The sequence below is a fragment of the Diadema antillarum genome, unplaced genomic scaffold (genome assembly GCF_040938485.1).
Source record: "Diadema antillarum isolate AM-2024a unplaced genomic scaffold, OU_Dant_1.0 seq00001313_RagTag, whole genome shotgun sequence".
Classification (NCBI taxonomy): domain Eukaryota; kingdom Metazoa; phylum Echinodermata; class Echinoidea; order Diadematoida; family Diadematidae; genus Diadema; species Diadema antillarum.
In genome coordinates this window covers 62748-83244 of record NW_027272086.1, presented here as the reverse complement: position 1 = coordinate 83244, position 20497 = coordinate 62748, and the positions used below count along the sequence as shown (strand labels likewise).

Sequence of the window (20497 nt, the reverse complement as noted above, 5' to 3'; positions counted from 1 at the left end):
TTGCAACGTATGCAGTTTCATGTTGTGTAACATATTCATGTATATTTATATGATTATACCCAAAACAATCATCACAACGTATGCAGTGTTTCATGTTGTATAATTTTTTCATGCATTTTTTTTTATGAATATACCCAAAACAACGATTGCAACGTATGCAGTTTCATGTTGTGTAACATATTCATGTATTTTTATATGATTATACCCAAGGCAATGACTGCAACGTATAAAGTGTTTCATATTGTGTAACATATTCATGTATTTTTGATTATACCCAAAACAATGATTGCAACATTATACCCGAAACAATGATTGCAACGTATGAAGTGTTTCATGTTGTGTAACATACTCACGTATTTTTATATTCATGATTATACCCAAAACAATGATTGCAACGTATGCAGCGTTTCATGTTGGGTAACATAGTCATGTATTTTTATATGATTATACCTTAAACAATGATTGCAACGTACGCAGCGTTTCATGTTGTGTAACATAGTCACATATTTTTTTATGATTATACCTTAAACAATGATTGCAACGTATGCAGTTTCATGTTGTGTAACATATTCATGTATTTTTATATGATTATACCCAAAACAATGATTGCAACGTATGAAGTGTTTCATATTGTGCAACATACTCATGTATGTTTATGATCATACCCAAAACAATGATTGCACGTATAGTGTTTCATGTTGTGTAGCATATTCAAGTATTTTTATACAATTATACCCAAGACAATGATTGCAACGTATAAAGTGTTTCATATTGTGTAACATACTCACGTATTTTTATATGATTATACCTAGAACAATGATTGCAACGTATAAAGTGTTTCATTTTGTGTAAATCATTATTTCATAATATTATACCTAAAACTGTATGATTGCCATGCAAAACAATGCAGTGTTTATGTATACTGTACCCATAATTCATTAATTTTTTCCATATGTCCATTATTTGAGGATTAAGTTGCTCCTATATTTTGTTCCTTTTGTTCCTTTTATCAGTCCAGGAAGCTTTGTAGCTGAATACCAAATAACATGCAGCTAGGAAAAATAAAATATTATGGGTAGGGCCTAATTTTGTTCAATGTTGTCTATCTGGTTAGAATCGACAAGCACAATTATCACCTCAAAATATAAAACATATCGATTATACTGACAATATTTCTGCTCCAAGAATGTGCACACAATACACAGACAGCACTTAGATGAATATTTTTTAAAAGATACGTATGTATTTATTCGTGGAAATTAATAATGGCAATCATTTTCAAACATAACTTCATAATTTCACATACTGTTCATAGCACCAGCCAGGCCAGCTACTCCAGAGTATACAGTGTGCAGAGATGCAGAATGACATCTTTATAACACATTGTATACATTTTAATACAAATAACAAAATAATAAGGCTCTTCAACTCACCTTCTTTCCTTTTGCAAACAGCATGACCCAGAACTCCACAGGGTTAAAACCCAATGAAACATAAGAAATCATTTGCAATAATAAACTCATTTTTGTGCCTGTTTTCTCTATAAAATGTTATATCAATAAAAATGTTATATACATCGATATTAATTTTTTTCTTTACAATATCTGCACAAAAAGATAGAGATAGAGACACAATACGGACTTGCCACTTCACTGACATTTGCAATTATTTTTCTTCCCCAAACCATGATAAATAACTCATGATGGGCAAATTTCAGGCAAGTTACTTCACACGTAGGAGGTACTTTGGGAGGGTGAATCAATGCTAATGCCAGTGGGATTCATTTTCCATAAATACTGGCATGTGGGCTTCTTGATGTAACTGCAAGGGATTTGAAAACCAGCTGATTTAAAAATAAGAAAGAAGAAACGGAACGGCAACAAACTCAGCTGGCCAAAAATAGGACGTTCTTACTTCATACATTTGTATAATTTGATTATGCTTCCAAGCTTGTTTACCTAAAAAGTCTATATTTACACAAAAAAATTGCCGGGGCCATTTTTTTCCCACTTTACATTTTCTGCCTTAAAATATGCATGTGTAGGCAACAACAATTGTTTTGAAAGGAAAAAATTGCTCTCAGCTTCAAATAATTTGCCTTCTTTCCTGTTAAGATGAAATAATATATGGTAATTTCTTTCATATTGAAGACTCGGAGCATCATACAAACCTGTTTGGAGGAGTTAAATCATTTGAATTTAATAAAGACACAAATTGGAAGCACGTTCTCTGGCAATCCATCTAAGTCTTTTTTGTTCCCCCCCCCCCCCTCCCCCCCAAAAAAAGTTTAGAGAATTCACAGCTTGTTTACCATGTAAGCATTTCATCAAGTGTATTAATCATCATGGAAATGGACCAAACGCTTACAAATTAATGGTGAGAAATTGATTTACAGTCATGACGAAGTGATATTCTTGGCAAATCTAACCTTCCCAAGCCTGCATATCCAAGAGGCAAATCCATAGGGATTACAATAAGTTGTCTATTTTCTATTGCCCAAAAGTGCTGCTATGTTTTGTGTAACATAAAAACATTAATTTTGTCAGAGTACTGGACCATCTGTCCAGCAAGGAGAAGAGAATTATATTTTCATTGATCTACATCTAATGTGTATATATATATATATATATATTCATTGGGACAACAGTGAAAATACTGTAAACAGCCCTTGTTCTGATAAACTTGCTCAACTAGAAAGCTGTTTTTGTTTTCTTTTCCCCCACAACTTGATGCTGAATTGTGTGCTTTGACTCTCTTTGCGTTACCAAAAACATAACAAAAACAAAACTGTAAATCAAGTCAATGTGTTATGCTATCTTACCTTTTGAGAACCACAATCATATATTCATTGATTTGAATATATGGGCATGCGCGCGGACAACAGCAATGTTCTGCAAACTGCCCACCTTCTGATGAATGTGCTCAATGGAGAAGCTGTTTATTTTCCCACAACTTTATGCTAAAACTGTCCAAACACAGACATACTAGACTACATTATTGGCATTGAATAACAAAGTTATTTACGTTACTGACAGAGAGAAGTGTGGTTACATGTACCTCCTACATAATGGAATGCATATTACATGAGATATAAATGAAAACAATCTCTTTTTAGCATATGCATGGCAAAAAGACCAGTGACTCTGACTTGAAGTTAAAATAGATATATATCTGTATATCCATCTACAGTGCACTCCCATTACAACTAGCATGGTTACAACGAAAATCGTGTTACAATGAAGTAGAAATTCAGAGACTGTCCCAAAATCATCATCTACATATCTTTACAAACTTTTCTGCTCAGCTACAATGAAACTTCAGAGTAACAAAAGAAAACAATTGACCTGAGGATTGTTAAAATGGGAGTGCACTGCATATATGAATGTGAAATACAATACAAAGAATAAAATGGCTAAAAAACAAAACAAAACATGACACCCTATCAGGAGTTAGCCAAAACTTCACCGAATCGTTTACAGAAAACAAGTTAAGCCCTCTTCACCAGTTGCCAGGGAGTGGAAGATGAAAAAGGGTAATAAATGACTTTTTTCTGAATCAGGCATTATAATGAATCTTTAATCATTTGTAGCGTGTGTGTGTGTGTGTGTGTGTGTTTGCATGTACGTAGGTGTTGAGGTTGGTTACAGTTCGTTATTCTGAATGTTTGTTATTCCTAAGGTTCGGAATTCTTAAATTGAAATAAAGGTCTGTTATTCTTACGGTTCATTAATCCTAAAAATGACATTGCATGGTTGAAAAGTGTTTTTAAAAAGAAACAGCTATTAGCATGATTATGATGATCTTCATGGTAAATGAATTATCAAATATGTGTCTCTTTGTAATAATGTAGATGCATATATGTACACATTACAGTACATTTGAAGCATTTTACATGCATTAACCTTCATGGGGGTGGGGTAGGAAAACATGATGAGCTTTTGGTCTGCAATTGCAATTAAAGAGAAAAAATTTGAAAACATTCACTGATGGAAAATGCCAATGTGTATATATAGATATATATATATATATATATATATATATATATATATATATACATACATAATTATACAATGTATTTATGTATACACACACACACACACACATATACAGAATATACATAATCAGGGTTCATCACTAAACTTTTTTACTCTGGTGGTCCATTTGGGCTACTAAAATTAAACAAATTGAAATTTTGGTGGCCTGAAATAAAATTTGAATATAAGTTGCCCAGTGGGGCTACCTAAAGCTGACATTAAATGAAAGGTTGGTGGCCTGACAGCAATTTCTAGTGGCTCAAACCACCGACCACCAGAACATTGCTAATGTTAGCCCTGATATAATATATACACTGTACATGTATATAATATATTCCAGCATATGTACACATGTATCAATGCATTGGTCTCATCATTGAAGGAGTTTTCAAAGGAGTGTTTAATATGATGTACTGCAGCAATATCCAGCCTGCCACAGCTATGTGATCATCACAGAAAAATGGCAATGTGAAGGCACCTCCATCGACTCCATTGACTGAAGTTCTCACATCTCCATGATGATCTTCTTGTACCCGGGTGATGAGAGCAGATTTTTTAACTTGGTGCTAACTTCATCCAGTTTGAGAGAGTGTGTTTCAGGTGGCCTGATATGGAGCAGATGAAAGGTGAGGGAAAACAAGTAGAGACAAAGGTGTACTATGTGAAAATGGTCTTAGGAATGGCGGATGTTCCTACACACACATAGACACACACAAAACCCTCACTCACATGCATGTACAAGCACAAACATGCATGTGCAAACATTCACACAACCAATCACTGCTCCTGTGCACCTTCATTTATTTTTACAATCAATGCTTCTGTGCACCTTCATTCTAATAATAATAATGATACTTGTATAGCGCACAGGTCCACTTTTCAGTGCTCATGGCGCTTCAAAAATGAAACGATATCATATATTTTTACAATTAATGCTCCTGTGCACCTTCATTTTTACAATCAATGCTCCTGTGCACCTTCATTTTTACAAACAATGCTCCTGCGCACCTTCATTTTTACAATCAATGCTCCTGTGCACCTTCATTTTTACAATCAATGCTCCTGTGCACCTTCATTTTTACAAACAATGCTCCTGTGTACCTTCATTTATTTCTACAATCAATGCTCCTGTGCACCTTCATTTTTACAATCAGTGCTCCTGTGCACATTCACTTTTACCAGCAATGATCCTGTGCACCTTCAGTCTTGCAATCAATTTCTCTGTGCACCTTCACTCTTGCAATCAATGACCCCGTGCAACTTTACTCACACCATGAATGCTGCTGTGCGCCTTCATTCCTACAATCACTGATCCTGTGCATCTCCAATCTCACCATCAATGTTCCTGTGCATCTTAATTCTTACAATCAATGCTCCTATACACCTTCATTCTTTATGATCCTGTGCACCTTCACTCTCACCATCAATGATCATGTGCACCTTCATTTTCACAATCAACGCTCCTGTGCACTTTCATTTTTACAATCAGTGCTCCTGTGCACCTTCATTCTTACAATCACTGTTCCTGTGAATCTTCACTTTCACCATCAATGTTCCAGTGTACCATTATTCTTACAACCAATGCTCCTGTGCACCTTCATTCTTACAATAAATGATCCTGTGCAACTTCCCTCTCACTGTCAATGCTCCTGTGCACCATCATTTCATTTTCTACAATCAAGGCTCCTGTGCACCTTAACTCTCACTATCAATGCTCCAGTGTACCTCCATTCTTACAATTAATGTTCCTGTTTGCCTTTACTCTTTCCATCGATGTTTCTGTGCACCTTCACCATCAGTGATACTGTGCAAATGTGATTTGTCGATTTGATGTTTTTAGAGCAAGCCTTAGCTCATGAAGGTTAAAATGAAAAAACAAAAACAAAACACTTCTTCACTTATTACAAAAGAGACACGATATTACTAATTTGAGTTTCCTTGTCTTTCCAAAGTAATTCATACAAGAATTAGCCTATACTACAGGTAACAGTCCTGGCCAGAGCTAGTGCTGGATAGTCGGCCTACGGTGCTGTTTTTTTTTTTTTAATGAACTTACATCTTCATTAATAACTGCGATGCTTAGCTCTCATCTTTTATTTTTTACTTATGTGGGTTTCTTTTTTTTGCAATACCATCATACCATGGAGAATAACACAGACAGCAAAGAAATGAAATACCTGTAAACATACATGTATTAGCTAAAAACTTCAGAATTATTGTGACTTTGAATTTGAAAAACATAAGTTTGAATGAAAAGAAAAGAAAGAAAACAAGGAATACATGTATCACTCAATTTTCATGGAAGGCACATCACTCGAAATCAGACAATATGATTATGCTCTACTTTCTGCAGAACATATCATATTCTGTGAAGAAAGCCAAGACAAGAATTTAAAAAGTAAATTCTATCCGACAATGGTGAAGTCCTTGAGCTACTGCTCACCACTAATATTTGGTGTTCACAAAACCAATCTAGCATGTAATGGGCTAAGATATGAACATTCACAGGTTTCTATCAAAACTAGATTTGTAAGCAAAAGCTGTGAAATATGACTCCTTTGTCTGTTCATGACTACTGTTAACAGAATCTGGGCTAGTTGTCTGCATTTCTATCTGCTAAAGGCAGCTGCACTACAGTGATATCTGTGGCTGATCCTAGTAAATGGGAGGAGAAAGGACTTCAAAGGGATGGTATGGTTTTGGTTGAGATGGGGCTTCAAGTTTCAAACTTTATTTGCGAGATAATGAGAAATAGAAAGTTGGAAATATGAAAGAGCATACAATTCCAAAAGGAATTCAAAGTTTATTCGATGAATACTGGTTTTGAAATGGTTGAGATATCCAAAAACAAAGAGGTCGTAATAAAAGGTGGGACCCACCTTTTATTAGGACCACCTTACCTCTTTTACTTTGTTTTTTGATATCTCAGCCATTTCAAAACTGATTTTCAACAAATAAACTTTGAATTCATCTTAGAATTGAACGCTTTGTCATATTTCAGAAGAAGTTTCTAACTATATCGCAAAAAGTAAAAATCTGAATCCCTCTAACCTCAACCAAAACTATACCATCTCTTTAAAACTCTGGCTGCTGTGGTTGCCTTTGACAACTTTGAGCAGCCATGTAACAGACAAATCATAATTGAATTTCATCATTCATTAACTACTACAGAAGGATGGATATGGAGTATATAAAATTCAGGGGCAGCGTGGGGCGTGGGACACGCACGCATAATGGGCCGAATGCATAAAACAAGCAATTGCTTGTAAGCAATTGCTTCAAGCAAAAGCAAAAGCTCGTCTAGCAAAAGGTCTAGCTCAAGCAATTGCTTAAATCTATATGCATAAACTTTTGCTTATGCTATTACCTTTTGCTTGTCCCGCACAAGCAATTGCTTGCGTTTTCAACAAAAGGGACTTCACGCCTGTGCGAACACAAGAACAAAGGCGAGTGTGACAGCCTGTATTTGAAAGGGCATGTGTGTGAGGAAACATTTCCTGACATAGCAGAAGAGCTATGAAATGCACGTACAAACACATACACACACATCTATACACACACACGTATTACTGGCTGATTCCCATCACTACGGCTTATAGTAGCCTGGATCTGCCAGATCGCACGCGGAGAGAGGTCTCCTTGCTCTCCACCGAAGTCAGACATCCTGATTTTCATCACATTTTGCGTGCTAACCACTGGACATTCCCGGTGTTGAAATGAAAAAGTGTCTTACACTACTCAAGAGTAATTTCTTGTAGATTTATACCACTCCTTCACAAGTGTGGTCTTTCTTTCATGAATATGAAAATGATTAAAAAAGGGAACGTTCCGGTTAAGCAAAAGCTCAAGCTCATCTTACAGAGCTTGGAAAATCGTAAGCAATTGCTAGCAAGAACTAGCAAAAGGTATGCTTTATGCATACGTTTTTAAGCAAATGCTTGGTCTCTAAGCAATTGCTTGAGGGCAGCAAGCAATTGCTTGTGCTTGCTAGCAAAAGCTTCTGCTCGCAAGCAATTGCTTGTTTTTATGCATACGGATTCGAGTAAAAGGCTAGCACAAGCAATTGCTAGCATTTATGCATTCGGCCCAATGCCAACCAACTTCTCGTTTCATTCATCTCTACTATAGATAAATGGCTTTGCATTCCTACATGACTGCATTTTTCACTTAAAAGTACAATAGCATTGTGCTGATTTTTTAACTGATTACAGAAGACAGGAATTAGAGAGCACATATCACAGCCCACCCCCCCCCCCCTGTTGTTCACCTCACATAAAATTCCTCCTTTTATTTTCCCCTCCACCATAATACCTGCCCCTAACTCCCTTAACCCTACCTGGTTCCCCATCACAGAAGAAAGAAAAAGAGGCATATAAAGCTGCAGACTCTTGAGATTAGTATACCATTGCATGATATTCTGTTTCCTACAAAGCTGTCACACAAGGGGCATGTGTACAGTTTGATGACTGGGGGCACGTTGACTGCTGCACCACCCTTAAAAGAGAGAGAGATAAAAATATCTATATACATATCGAAGAGAGAAAAAAATCTAGGTGGCTGTCATCCACATGACCAGAACAAAAGAAAACAAAACTGTATCACCATAATCCAGTAACCTTATGACATTGTTCTCACCAGGCTCCAGAAAAAAAAAAGAGCAAAAACAAAATCCATTTACTCTCAACAACCAGATCTTTCACCGAAAGCCAAGGGAAGCAAAATATCCCAGGTCTGCCAGAGACCGTATTCAATTATCCACGGGCATTGTCACTGGATCAAACTTTTCGGCTGGGTAATTGCCTCAACCTTGACGACGAAAGCAAAGACAGGGAGGGAAAGAATAAAACCAAGAGAGAGGGGGGGGGGGGGTGATGAGGAGGGTATGGAAAAAGGAGAAAAAGAGAGCTACTACTACTAGAGATGTGATGGGGAAGAGGAGGAGAGAATGTTTCTACTGCTCCATGATCATAACTAGAGCACAGCCCCACAGCAACTGCAACTGCAATTAATTCTGGCAGGTCCAGGAGAGAATGGAGGTCTTTTCAGACCCATCCCCCCCAAAAAAAAAATAATGTAATTCTGAGCCTCTGTAGCATAGGTATAATTCATGATAGTATATATAAGGTGCTGAGAAACTCTGTACTAAGTGTGGTAAAAATGTAAATAATAATGATAATAATGTAAATAAAAAAATAAATAATAATGATTATTATTGCCATTATTATCATTATCATATTATTGATATTATTATTATTATTAGTAGTATTATTATCATTATTATTATTATTATTATTATCATTATAATCATTATTATTATTGTTGTTGTTACTATTATTATCATCATTAAGGTTGACTTTTGATCTCATGTCATCCATACCATACCCAACCCCCTTTCACCTGGTAAGGGACAAAATTATGCTGTTACATGAAGCTGACTGAAGTACATTTATCTAATCATATATTATGTAATCAGCATTCTTTTGAGGCAGTAATCTAACTGCATATCATTATCTTGTTTTTTCTTGAAATTGAATCAACATTTTTTATACTTCAAAATTACTATTAGGATAAATAAATTACCTCCAGTTCTTGGTAGGAAAATAGCATCAACACAATAAACAAGACTTCAGTTTCCATTTTCAAAAAAAAAAAAAATTGCAGATGCCTTCTTATACATTTAGGAATAACAGACACAAACAAAATTACACAGATCTTTGCTTCTTGCTAGTTTAGTTTCAGCTAACAGTTCCTCCCCCTTGAATCCCACCATAGGCTTTGACATTTCACACATCTCATCTTACCGTGACTGCAGGAATTATAGCTGGAAGTTACACTGGGAGAAAGTTAGGTCATATTTGTACTCTTTCAATATTGACTGATGATTTCATCATCATCACATCTCATACATACTCTGATGAAAATGTGAAAAAAATTAAGTGACCATAATGAATTAACAACACTACTACTTTCACCTAAGTTGGAAAATGAGAAGATAAAGAAGAAGAAGAAGAACAAGAACAAGAACAAGAAGAAGAAAAGCAGAAAGAGGAATAAACTGTAGCAAGAGAGAGAGAGAGAGAGAGAAAGAGAGAGAGAAAAAAAAAGCTGTTTGGGATATGAACATAACCTGGGTATTGTAAAAACAAAGCAAGGTGAGACACAAAATTTCAATTATTCTCTCCTCTGAAAACCAAGAAGTATCACTGATCAGTGGGGCCCGTTGCATAAAACTTACCATTGAATTTCAATGGTAACTACCGTCAAAATTCAGCATCACAGCCAATCCGCATCAAGGATTATAAAATTTACCGCTAATTTGAAGACTTACCGCTAGAAAGGACTGGTAAGTCCAGCGTTAAGGGTTTTATGCAACAGGGCCCAGAGCGTTGTGCGAGTTCAATGCTGACAGCCTGATGATGTCTCTTGTAGCTTCCCATATAATGCCAGGTTCCAACTGCCGTACAATCCACTATGCACCCAATGATGACCATTAGTAGCTGATCGTGGAATTTTCATTCGTGTCTATCACAATATCAGCTGCGACAGAAGTTGTGCTATCAATCAAGAAGTAATTGTGGTAAATGTCCCAAATCATATCAAATCTAAAGGACTGGTCAGTAGCGGCAATTGCGGCAATCGAAGAAAAGTTAAAAAGAAAATTGTCTACGATCAACGCGATTGCCATGACTGACCTCAGGATCTGGTACGATCTGATACGATCACCACGAACACGCGGCAGTGGGAACCCCAGTATAACCATGAACCTAAGGTTCCATCAATTTAAATCAGGGAGGGGTCTTTCACACAACTAAAGGAGGATGCTCGTTTTATTTGTAAACACCATTCGAAACACATTTTGAGACATGATTCTCTCTCCCGAGTTAAATGCAGTCAGAGTCAATTTTAGCATTTAGATTTTGCTGATTTTCGTAACTGTATACATTCCCCTCCCTACCTACACACACTGGCTATTTAATGAATAACACTAATAAAAAAAAAACATACTGGAAAACATTTCTGCAAGTAACACGATGAAAGCGCAACGCATAGGGCCTACACACACACCCACGCAATATCTACAGAAATCGTGTGAACAAAAGCCCGGACAAACCTACGCAATTATTCTCACATACGGTACCTGGAATGCAGCAAATAAAACAATTTCAAGGAAAGCATGCCACTCCCCACATAATGAATGTGCTGTGACCCCCAAAGCCCAAGATATTGCTGTTTCTCCCATAGCCAGGACAATGGGAAACATATCAGCATATGAAAACAGTTCCAGGATTTTAAAATACCAGATTAAAGTGATCTAGTTAGACAACCACATCCTGAATAGACAGGTAGCTGGACAATGGTGCCTTAAATTTCACAGAAAGTATTTTCATCTCATTAAGATGTGATAAAATATTACTGACACCCTCTCCTACCAGTTCCCAGTCAATGAAAATGATACATTTTTTCATATTCTTCTTTAGAAATATTGACCTAAATAGAACTCTCTGTAACATATAGCAACGATATCAATCTTGCCTCATACTGTAAGTGTGGTGACACAGAGTACAGCTGGCTCAGAACTTTCAATACACCTGTCCAGAGCCAAAAATATTTGTTATAAAAGGGACATTCGCACACATGAGTCATTGGTTTTTCAACTGCAAAGTGAAAAACGCTTTTGTTTGCCCCTGTTTACTCATGGCCAACACATATAAATAACGAAAATAAACAACAGAAGCACTCTGAGAGCACAGACCTCTGCTGAGCAGCTCATCTCCACCACTGTTCTTGTTCTTCAATAGAGATCAGTGATTTCCACCATACGTCGATATGCATGCTGAAAAATTGCCTGATTTCCCAATATAAAAGCCCTTTGTTACGTCATCAACTTCCAGCTGCCCAGCGTGTCTCGCCCTAGCAGAAACTACAGCATGCACTTTAGTGCACATATGCACACCTAAAAAAAAAAAAATGTGCAGCTTCACTTTCAAGTTCATTAACCCTACCTGCCAAAATATCGAAAATCCTTCACACAGCCCATAAAAATTCCTGGATCACTAGCAAAATGTTATCACCTGTTCCTTGTGTCATTCTTAACTTCTCTGTAAGTTTCATCCAAATCCGTTCACAACTTTCTGAGTTACTTTGCACACAGACAAACCAACAAAGAAAATAATGCCGAAGAAAACATAATCTCCTCCCTTGGCGGAGGTAATTAAAAATCATGCAGCCAGCAACGAAAATACTTGCAATCCAAACTCCATGTGCATGCTTTAACAATGAACTGAGCATGACACTGGGCACATTCACCTCAACCTAGTGTGGTGAGGTGCATCATGGGATTATACAAGTTGCATCATGGGAGTTTTTTTTCATGTGCATTTTGTACAAACTACTTGAGACAATTATTGCAACAAAATCAGGATGGATTGATTCATGCAACTTGATGCAGATTATGATATGCCCAACTCACATTCACAACTCACATAGGGTGAAGAGTTGGCTCAGTCGGTAGCGCGTCTGCCTCACGATTACGCGGCCTGGGTTTGAACCCGAGTCTGGACTGAGCAATGTTGTGTGTAAGCATACCATCCCCTCTAGCAAGAGGCAAAACACTCTGTCCCTCGGATAGGACATAAAATGGAGGTCCCGTGTATGAGAGAGTAACAACTCATGCACATAAAAGATCCCGCTTCATTCATTCATCGCAAAGAGCAGGGTGTTTAACCCAGTGAAGTGGTCCCACCTCACATCCAACTGGACCCAATAAACCATGGAAGACCAGCTTAACGTAGCTGAATATGGGCTATCCAGCCATCTCTTAGATGGAAAATGAGCAAACAAACAAACATTATAATGAAGTCTGTGGGACCAGCAGTTTTCTTTCGTTATGTCGAAATTTCGTTACATTCGAACAAATAGAGTGAATGAAGATATCTGGCTGATAATTTTGGGCCATGAACTTTACTTTGTTGAATCCAAAATTTTGTTATAACTGTGTTTGTTACAATGAAAGTGCACTGTATATAGTGATTTTTTTTTTTCATGCACATAAAATTCGTTGTTTTTGCATCATGTTGCAAAAATCCCTGTTTGAAAACCACTAACTTCAAGCATATAAATAGGTCAAGTGCCTGGAACAAAGTTATGAAACTGGAGCAGTTTGGAGAAGCAGTGCTTAAAATCTCTCCTCACAATAAATACAACACCAGTTTATGAACTAACAGGCACGCAGGAGATGCTAAATGATATGGATACATATTTTTTTCCCCCTAGATGTCAGTCAGCAGTGCTGTAACAGCAAAGATCTGACCACAAGTTGACCATAAATCACTTGCCAACTGACCGGCTTGACCCAAACCGTAAAAAGAAAAATCCCAAAGAAAATGGACATTACAGAAAAATTTTGACTCACACGACAGGGCCTATTTCATGACTTGCCCTATGAATAATGTCATTATGAATATACATACACGCCTATATCCTGGTCTCATTTTTCTATGAATGCTCATTCCACTTGCATTCAGATCAAGCCTTGCAAAAGCACTCCCATCAATAGTCTAGCGCTTTTTCGCTAAAATCATGAAGTCGTAATCTGCCTAAATCTAGGTCGCTTTGACCTCGTGTCTTACCATGTGTCTAAAGATGGATTAGAGGTCCCCCCCCCCAAACTTTCTCAATTAAGATTACATTTCTGTGAAATGTTATCATCCAGTTAAGACCAGTTACCCTGGAGAAGAAAAAAAAAAGAGAAACAAAAGAAACAAAAATCCTCCACAGGTTAAAAAAAAAAAAGACTCATCTTTTTGATAGCTGACTCACAAATGATTGAATCAAAAGATGTATCATATATAATCTGATCGATATTTTCCATCAAACCACGTAAACGCAGCCGTCCCTGTTCAAGGTGAGAAGAATGGGATATATTGTCATCGCTGTCCAGAAATCAAGTCAGCTGTTGCCAGTCTGTTCAGGTAGCACTGGTAAGGGTGAACCCAAAGACAGCGTTCCAAATCTGATGTAAGTTTCTTTTCTGTTTAACTCTTGTGTGCTTTGAGTGCTGAGTGGCACAGAACACTCCACAGTATTACACACACTGCCAAAAGTCCCTGGCACAGAAAGGTTAGCCATACTGTAAAAATGCAAATTTTCGCAGTGTTGAAATTTTTGTGCATATTGTGACACTAGAAACCACCGCAAAAATAAAAGCACATGAATTTTTCTGCTAAGCGTATATATGTTCCAGTAGTACATGTCTTGATTATGCAGAAATAAAAACACACTAAACTTATACCTTGCCCCGCAATTCTGTGCATTTATAGTGGAGGGCTCGGCCCAGGCCTTTAATTCAAACCTTTCAATATTTTGTCATAGTGGCACTCTGCTTGTAAACAAATAATTATTTGGGAGCGTGCCAGTCACAATCAATTTGGTACCCCATTTGGCCCAGTTTGCAGTGAGAAAATGCCAGGCTGAGTCCTGCTGAGTCCGGGCCGAGACTACCTTCAGAGCTTGGCCAAATGCGCGGCTGTTTTTGGTACCACATTTGGCCTTTTGAACATTTACAGTGAAAGGAAGGCCGGGCTGAGCCTGGACTGAGCCTTTTCACTCACTGTAAACGGGATCTATTACCCAACACCCCTACAGCTAAACTCATTTGGTTTATCATCAATTTCGTTTAATGCCTGTTTGGTCTAATCCTCACTTGGTCTAATGTCCAGTTTGGCTTATCATTCCTCTAATGATCAGATGGTCTAAATTTTGCAATTTTGACTTCTTTGATTTTTTCCATATTTTGTCTGATAAACTACGGGCATCAGACAAAATGGTAATCAGATGAACTGGTTGTAGATGAAACAGGATTAGACCCTGTGAGTTGAGACTAAATGGCTATTGGTTTGCTTCATGAGGTCTCTCCCAGCTGCCCCCCCCCCCCCCCCCAAAAAAAAAGAGAATGTATGTTTTTGGTTTGTTTTTACAATTTATATTACCTTTACAGGCATAATTTACCATTTGCAGATGAAACAAAAACCCAGCATTAGTGCTTTAACATGGTTCTAAAATATGAGTTAAGGATAGAAACAAAAACTGTAGAAATATAAAGCAGTTAAATCAAGGTGAAGTATTGTTATATATACAAAATGTGAACAACATTTATAATAAAGATGTTTCCAGTCTAAACTACCTACAGTTACGGTTCATTGAGAAAAATACTGATATCTCCTTACATTTTGGGCTTTATTGTGAAAATTTTATATGGTAGGATGTTTTGTGGTACAACAAACCTATGCATATGCATGAAATGTGATATCTTGAATATTTTTAAAATCACTGCTCCTAAAGGCCAACAAGACCTCTAACATAGCCCTTTAAGGCCCATGTGATGGAGGACTGGAATTTCTGATGAAAACAACAAAATCAGTCTCAACATTTCCATTCTCAGAGAAATCATATCAGAAATATGTAAAACATGGAATTGCTCTCCAGCTTGCAAAAACATAGAATTGGCATGCTGTATGCTATGAAAACAGATTAACTTCTCGCCTTTTCATTAATTCTTTTTCCTATTTGTTTTTTTTTACATCTAGAAACCAGGAAAATCTGGGCTCTCACACAGTAGTGAAATAGCTCTCTTGACTCTTGACATTGATATATTGGTTGATGGACTAAACACAATGACATTTGTGATTCGCCCCAAGAAATCGATGCATATCAGATATTTCTCTACAATGGCATCCTCCTTTAATAAAATGTTTCTTTTTCTCTCTTTCTCTCTTTGAGGCATCAAACATATCAATGTGGAATAACTTTTGGATTCCCAGGTATGTTCCCAGAAATCTGTCTCACACTATTGTCAGAAAAAAAAAGAAAGACAAATTACAGTATTGCTGGTGTCAGACAAAGAAAAGACTTGTTTGGATCTTAAATCATGTTTCTCCTTAGGGTATTTTTCCAATTAATTTTGGCCAGTCATGGCTTTGGAGACTTTTTCTTTTTGAAATCCAGCTTCCTTCGATCATGGGTGCAGAAGAGTCGGAGCAGAACCGGGCCTCTTATTCATTTCCTTGATGGCGCATGCAAGTACATGCATGCATAGAAATAACCACATTGACAGGGTGAGAAAAAAAAAATATCGATTTTGAAGATGAAAATATGGTATACACTAACATGTACGCTTGTATAGTGAGTGCGAGAGTGGGTGGATATGTGTGCTCATGACTGTGTGTGTCAAATTGCGTATAGTCATTTACTGCCATTGAAAAGTGTTAATGTATCCCAGCATTTATGCCAACATGTCCTCTGATGTTAGATTCTGATTTTTTTTTGTGTCTTTCTCTGCAGTCTTCTAGGTGAAGGATTTGCAAAAACAAATCTAAAAAAATATGAATTTTATTTTGTTGATAATCAACTATTTATCTCATTTGTTATTTCAATTACTGCAGTTGATTTGGATTTTATACTGATGACGATTCTTCACAATGATTTGATTTTTGTTTGTATTTCTATATGTTTTATTTCAGGACCCTGATGAAAAACAGCTCATGCTGATCAAGCAATCCTGAATATGTTTTAATAAAATAAAAATAAACCATTTCCCACCTTGGATATGATGCACAGTGCCTTTGTGGTAAGGGAGGCAATAATTTTGTGAGTTGTTAATTTTACGTTTTTTACAAATATCTGTCGCCTCGTGAAAAGTCTTGGGGAAAAAAAAACCAAACCAACCATGTAATACTCAGCATATACAGTGTAAAAGGTAAAATGTATTTGTGTGTGACTCACTCTCCTGCATTCTGCAAGAACATCATGAGGGCATCTTGATTAGACAGCTTGAAACCATTTGCATGCTACTCTTGCTTGTTAAAGAAAAACTGGCAAATAGTCCCATTATTTTTCCCCGCATGTTCATCGAGAAAGACACTATCTGTACAAATCTGCTTCAGACTGGTGACCACAGTTATTTCGCTGGTTCTATGGGGAATGTGTAGTCTGACAAAGTAGTACAGAATAACACGAAGTAGGAAGATGTGCCTTACAAATATTTTTCAGGCTGTTTCATACTGTATGTCTTTTCTTTTTTTGATTGAGCTAAATGATAACTTGACCACTTTTATTTCTGTACTTCGTAACAGATTGCACCTTTGGCAAAGAATAGTTTACCAATATGTAACAACACTAAAACAAAATGGACTAGTCTCCTTTCAAGTATAAACATTCTTTTCCTCACATGCATTATGCATTTGAAAATAACACTCACATGGGAAAGAACACACAGATTGCTTTTATTAAGTGATTCTTTTTGTTACCAGCGAGCAGCCATTGGGCAACTCCATGGTATTCAAAGGAAAACTGCAAAATTTACTGTTTTCCTACTGCTTTCTTATTGTTTTCCTTTTTAATATTTACATGTAAGTATACAATGTGGCAGGATTTCCTAGGGTGCAAGAATCACACTGGAAAAATTGACATAGACAAGTTCTGAAGCTGTATATGTGTACTGCAGGGCACGTCTGCTGAACACTGTTGGGCTAGGCTCTTTGACCATGAAAACAACTGACCGCTGGCTGGCAAAGAATGACCACATGATTCATGCCATTAGTTCCATCATGCTTAGTTCTCTCTTATCAGTAGAGGGCACTATTCAAGTTTCCAGTTTTGCTCACAGAAGGTACCGCACCTGTGTAAAGTGGACCGGCCAAAGTCCCATTATTTTATTTTTTTCCCCCCCAAAGTAATGGTAACAAGATACGGATCTGGAAAATATGACAGAAAATAAGTAATCCAAGTCTGCACAAAACTAATAAGATATGGTTGATGAGAGAGAACTCTACTACAAATTACACCTCATTTGAAGGATGGACATGCTTTCGTTTTATATTTTCAGGGAAACTATATTTGATTTAAAGTAGCTTCAGAAAACACATGAAATTTTTGCATGGTAAAACTGTAGTCTTTCTCCAAGGTCCCCTAAAGCTAAGTTTAATCAGAAACAATCCCATTACAAATTTCATGACTTAAGTGAATAAGGTGGTCTACATAGATATGAAACATGAAACACACACCAGTCACAGTATCTTTTAGACATATTTCATATAATTTTTCCTTGGTTATCTTTACACGTGGGTCAAAGGGGAGTTACCAGTATTTACAGGTCCGTAACCAAATTGGTACACATATTGGTATACACAAAAGGGGGAGAAGAGGGGAGGGAAGTAGAGGAAGATATCCTTCCAGGCAAAGATCAGAAAACACATAAACCTCAATGTACTTTAACTCTTTATGTGTTTTGATTTGCACAGAAAAACCCATACAGTTGTACACACTGTCAGAAGTCCCTTGAACACATAGTGGGTTTAGATAACAGTAGTAGTAGCAGCAACAACAACAAACACACAAAAGACCCAACAACTCATATAAGGCAAGTCCTTTCTATGTTTCCATCTCAAAATGCAAACACAAACACATGCAAAGCAAGCAACCAACCTAAAAACCAACCCCGCTTACAAAGAATGAAAAAAAAATGCAACAAACAAACATATAAACACAAAGAAATTAACAAAGATAGGATGTTTAGACATCTCCGCAAAAACAAAGGTAAAGGTCTCCCACACGTGTGTTTCATTTTCCATGAAGTCTCATTAACTGATAATCTAAAATGAAACTTTATCAGTGCATAATTCTTGCTCTGGAAGTTTGCAATTCTCTCTAGTAATCTCTCTCTAAGTGACTGATATACTTTAATAACATCAGAACTAAAAGAGAGGATGATTTGAAGGGGGGGGGGGGGGGGTTAATACTTGCATTGCAATTGGATTCCACCTACAGAACCAGAAGGGTACGTATACGTTGTAATAAGCTATAAATTAAAACTGTTCTTGCCTTTCGTGCCATCCTTGAATTCAAGCCAACATTTTTGGTTCTTACAAAAGAAAACAGCAGCAAACATCACATCTCACAGACAACACTTTGAGTGTCATATTTGCATACCCTAGATCTTAAAGGGGGGGGGGGGGGCTCTACTTTAAACATTTATTTAAGATTCCTTGCAACTCATCTAGACAAACACTCTATTATCTCATTCTGCACAGGTGAACAGACTACAAACAATGTATGCATAAAATTTGTACCTCTAGATGAGTACAGTCAACAGGTACTGACCTTGCCATGTATGCAAAATCACACTACTCATGTTCTACTGGATATAACATTATATCTTTTATTCATGGAAAACTGTTCAGTGATTTCTTTACATAGCATCATCAATTCATCAATTCAACATGTCAACACCACCAACAAGTTTGACATCAACACTATCCAGTCACCTCAGTGAATCAACCCTCTCAACCACTTCTACTGTTATCATTTTAATAAAGCCAAATGTTACCATGTCATTTCCACTATCACTCCATAAACTTTATCATCTATCATCATTACTATCACCATTACCACTGCCACCACCACCACCTAACAATCACCATCATCACCACCATCACTATCACCGTCACCATCACCGTCACCATCAACGCCACCATCACCGTCACCATCACCGTCACCACCACCATCACCATCACCACCCCCATCACCATCACTATCACCATCATCATTACCATCATCACCACCACCACCACCACAATCACCATCACCATCACCACCACCACCACCACCATCACCATCACCACCACCACCACCATCACCACCACCATCACCACCACCACCACCATCACCATCACCATCACCACCACCACCGTCACCGTCACCGTCACCAACACCGTCACAATTGCCACCACCATCATTACCATCACCACCACCACGATCACCATCACTATCACCATCATCATCACCACTACTATCACCACCATCATCATTATCACCATCACCATCACCATCACCATTTTCACCACCACCACCATCATCATTATCATCAGCATCATCATCATTATTGTCACCTTCAACACCTACATCTACCATCACAAAGACACTACATCAATTTGAATAGTAGTTTTTATAATCATAACTGCATTATATTTCCACTACCTTCAAAAATTTACTGAATGAACTGCCATTCCTGCAACAGCCATCATCAACAGCAACTAACATCTACATCATCAACCGCAGGGCCCATCATATTACTCCTCCCTGTCCCACACATCAATGCCATCTTCTCAACTTCAACATCATCATTGCCATGGTAATGCCAAAACTAGTCAAACATCAACATCAGAAGGAATTAGACAGAGGAAAGAGAGAGAAATGGATAGAAACAATACATTTACTTACTGGAGTGTTCCCTTCTCCAACTTTTGCATGATATCTCTTAATATATCTGATATATGGCTACAGGTCAGGAAAGAAACAGCAAATTTCTGATTGATCAAGCACTCCATCTCTCTTGCAGGATTTCTGATTGTGACATGAATATTAATGACAGCTACCAGGAGAAATGTATCACATTAACAAAAGAAAAA

The 20497-nt window shown here is 37.2% G+C and overlaps 1 protein-coding gene across 1 annotated transcript in view; it reads right to left on the bottom strand.

Annotated features, from left to right (window-relative positions):
* LOC139708150 (quinone oxidoreductase-like protein 1) overlaps positions 1-20497 on the bottom strand; it is a 69964-nt gene that overhangs the window by 16379 nt on the left and 33088 nt on the right. The window lies entirely within an intron of this gene.